This window comes from Mandrillus leucophaeus, unplaced genomic scaffold (genome assembly GCF_000951045.1).
Source record: "Mandrillus leucophaeus isolate KB7577 unplaced genomic scaffold, Mleu.le_1.0 Scaffold75, whole genome shotgun sequence".
Taxonomy (NCBI): Eukaryota; Metazoa; Chordata; class Mammalia; order Primates; family Cercopithecidae; genus Mandrillus; species Mandrillus leucophaeus.
Window position 1 is genome coordinate 3,391,167 of NW_012108141.1, and position 4,263 is coordinate 3,395,429.

A 4,263-nucleotide genomic window follows, 5' to 3' on the forward strand; every position below is an offset into this window, starting at 1 on the left:
GAAACAAGATGAATATAACAGTAAGTGGGAAAAATCAAAATGTGTTTTCTTCTGCTAATTAGAACACCACTTGCTTGGCTCCTCAAACCACATCAGATCAGGTGCCAAAGAATGAACCCCATGGAAGGAATGTAAAGAATTAGAGGCAATAACTAGATCTCATACATACTTTACATGTAAGAAAGTAAACAAATTTGGACAGAATATTTTTGTAACTTGATAAAACTTAAGTATTCTCTCATCGGGATCTGAGAGAGAGATCAGGTATTGTGGGAAAAGTCAAGGACCCCTGTTCTCCAGGTACATGAACATAGTGTAAGAAGTTTTTGACAGTCTTGCAGGACATGAGGCAGTTCCTTCACTGAAGCAGGTTAAAGAATCATGGGCATCACCACCATGAAGAATGAGGTTGGGACATTTGCCTACTTGGTGGTCAGGGAGAAGTTTTCCTTCCTTGGTCCAAGTGGATGAGAGGAACTGAGTGCAGCTCTACCCTTGGCGCTCAGGGTACAGAGCATATTCCTAGTGAACAGATTGGAGCATGGAGGAAGAGTCGTTGACTATGACCTATTTGATTTCTAGTTCCCCTTCCACTGGAGCTGCTGCTAACCCTTGTGTTTAGTCCTGTCCATTATCTTGACTATCAGGGATTTTGGATGGACATGGACCTACCAGTTTTGGAGCAGGAAATAAAATGCAATTGTTGGAGGCTTCATCACTTCGATTTCATGTCTATTCAACCTGATTTGAGCCTGTAATCTGGTTTCTTTGCACCCAAGTGTTGGCTCCTGGGCTAAGTCTGTTTGGATTATATTTGGCATAAGGCAGAGACTTGCTGAGAATCAAATTGTGTGAAGCTCTATCAGAGGCACATACCTTTACATGGAAGCTAGGGGGAATATAAAGGTCTTACTGGGTTCAAAGGCCTTGAACCTGCGTTGAAGCGGAGGGGAATTCATTCTTGGGTTGGGCTGGATCCTACGAGAAGTAAATGCTAAGGCAGGATTGGACATGCAGAAACTTACTGGAGAAGATGTTTGTGAGAAAAGGGAAGTGCAAGAGAGCCTTTATTCTCCAAAGTAGAGAAGGAAGTAGGGTCAATATGATGCCTCAAATTATAGTGCTGCTATACAAGACTTTGGGGTAGGCCAAAAGAAGTGGTTGAATCAAAGATGTTCGAGAGGGGTCTCACATCCTGCAGAAATAGATTGTCCTTAGTATGCTTCCCATGGCACTTTACCTGGCCTGTCATTCAATGATACTCCCATCTACGGGTGTCTAAGTAGACCTTTCTCTGGTCATTAGAGCTCTTTGGAGAAGCCTATGATTTGGGTGCAGATCTCAGGAACCCCCAAAGATGGTTTTAGAACCTGCTTATGTCTTAGGGCATGGATTTTCATATTGCTAGTCTAGATTCCACAGGGTGAAGGTAATCAGCTGCTGAAATGGCTTCTGATCTCACTAGCACTCAGCATTGGGAAATTTTACTGACTACCTAAATGCCTGAGCTGTGTTATAGGTTTCAACTCAGCAAGTCTTTTGTAAAACCTGGTCTGGTGGCCTAATATGTGGTTGGGAATCTGATTGGAAAGGCAATGGAATCTTTTTTTCCTGAAGGTATTGCAGAATATGTTGCTCCTTTAATGTGGACAGTTAGAGGAAAGAGTACCCTTGGATACTTCAATATGCCCACAAGTTGCTTGGCTCCCTAAGGAGGTGTTTAAGTATCCACCCCTGTTGTAGTCTCAGATCAGAAAGCTGAAGGTTAAAATTTGAGTAGGCAAATCAATGCCACGAGGCTAGATATTTCCTGGAATTTCTTGCACACTTTTTTTTTTTTTTAAAAAACCAGGTGTGCTGTGTTGCTGAGTCTCAAGGATGGCGGGTAATAATTGAAAGTTAGACTTGAGATTGTCTAGTGAGAACTCCTCAATGAGCAAGGTGGCATAAAATCAGAAGGCTAATGACTCTACTCTGGGCTTGAATTTTATGGGAAACATTTGTAGATGCTTCAACATTTATTCCCATATTAGCCAACAATACCCCAGACTTTTCTGGAGAGGTCATCTGTTCCTCATCTGCCTCTATTTTTGGTCACGCTCAGGCATAGGTCTGACTCCAGCTTATTAAGGTATCCCATTTCCCTACCCACAAACCCATAACTGCAGAGACTCAGGCCTCTCTTCCTCAGTAGAAACTCAAGAGCAGTGTTAGTAATATGAAATGCCATTCATCTGGAGTTGCTGGAGTAGATGTTGCATCACCAACTATTCCTCACCCTTTCCTTCCTCCAACATCCATGCCTTTGGCCCTCAGCTATTACCTGAGCTGAGGGTTGGTGCATACCTGGTAACATGACCAAACCCTTCATCCTAAAATACTCAAACCACTAGTGAAAATATTTAGCAGCCCTAGCTTAAAGAACATGTCTGAATTACAATGGGGCAATGAACTGTAAGGAGATATCCAATCATATAACTTAGATCCCATTTATAGTTTTACCTGCTCCCATCATGTAAAATTACCCCAGCTTCCTCCTGTTGATCAGTTATCATTACAGCAAGAATGCCTCAAAGCAACCCAGTGGATCAGGTGATGGAAAAAGGGACAAATGTTGCTTATTTCTCATGGTTCTAGGGCCCACGTAGTCTTTTTTCGGGGGATATAGTACCACACATAAATGACTCTGTAGATACTAGATCAAGGGTGGCAGCTCAAACTTTCAGCATATCTACTTGGATGGTTCTACTATACTCCCTGAAAGTCACCTCAATGTTCTATAAGGCAGCTTCTGAACGCTATCATGTACAACAACGAGTAGACCCCAAATCATAGGGCCCTTTGGTACTTCTTTTCCTGTGATATGAATCTACTGGTCAGATGCTTTGCTTTGTGGAACTGACTATCTGGGTGGAACACAGCAGAAGCCCCCAGACAGTGATAAGAGTTGAAGTTCTGCCAGCAGGAAAGAAGTCCTTATTAAGATCAGATATCTAAGTGTGTAAGGTCAAAATCGTGCCTTCTTTTGGTATAGAAGGAGCTTAATGTAGTCAAATTACTAAATGGCATTTTGTCTCCTTAAATAGTGCTCCACTGGGTGGGAGGGAGTGGTTGGGTGGGCATGATGGGTCAGCTTGGTCTGTGGTAGATGGACTGGGCATTTAGAGACAACAGTAGCTAGATCGTCTTAGGAAACTGACAGTCCATGTTGTTGTACCCCCATGTAGCCTCTGTCAGCCACTGTGGTCACTGTAGTCATCTGCCTATTGGCTGACGAAGGTTGGCTGTCAAGTGGCAGAATCATTTTTCCAGTTTGGTTGGGTGTAGCTGATTTGCAGTGGGTCTTTAGATAGATGAACATCTGTGTCACACATGCATATGCCTTTTCATAGACTTTTTTATTGTACTTTAAGTTCTAGGGTACATGTGCAAAACATACAGGTTTTTTACATAGGTAAACAGGGTTTGCTGCACTCATCAACTCATCAGTCACATTAGGTATTCCTCCTAATGCTATCCCTCCCCCAGTTCCCTATCCCCTGACAGGCCCTGGTGTGTGATATTCCCCACCCTGTGCCCAAGTGTTCTCATTGTTCAACTTCCACCTATGAGTGAGAACATGCGGTGTTTGGTTTTCTGTCCTTGTGATAGTTTGCTGAGAATGATGGTTTCCAGCTTCATCCATGTCCCTGCAGAGGACATGAACTCATCCTTTTTTATGGATGCATACTATTCCATGGTGTGTATGTGCCACGTTTTCTTAATCTAGTCTATCATTGATGGACATTTGGGTTAGTTCCAAGTCTTTGCTATTGTGAATAGTGCCACAATAAACATATGTGTGCATGTGTCCTTATACTAGCATGATTTATAATCCTTTGGGTATATATGCACTAATGGGATGGCTGGGTCAAATGATATTTCTAGTTCTAGATCCTTGAGGATGAGGAATCACCACACTGTCTTCCACAATGGTTAAACTAATTTACACTCCCACCAACAGTGTAAGTGTTCCTATTTCTCCACATCCTCTCCAGCATCTGTTGTTTCCTGACTTTTTAATGATTGCCATACTAACTGGTGTGAGGTGGTATCTCATTGTAGTTTTTATTTGCATTTCTCTGACCCGTGATGAGCATTTTTTCATGTGTCTGTTGCTGCATAAATGTCCTCTTTCGAGAAGTATCTGTTCATATCCTTTGCCCACTTTTTGATGGGGTTGTTTTTTTCTTGTAAATTTGAGTTTTGTAGATTCTGGATATT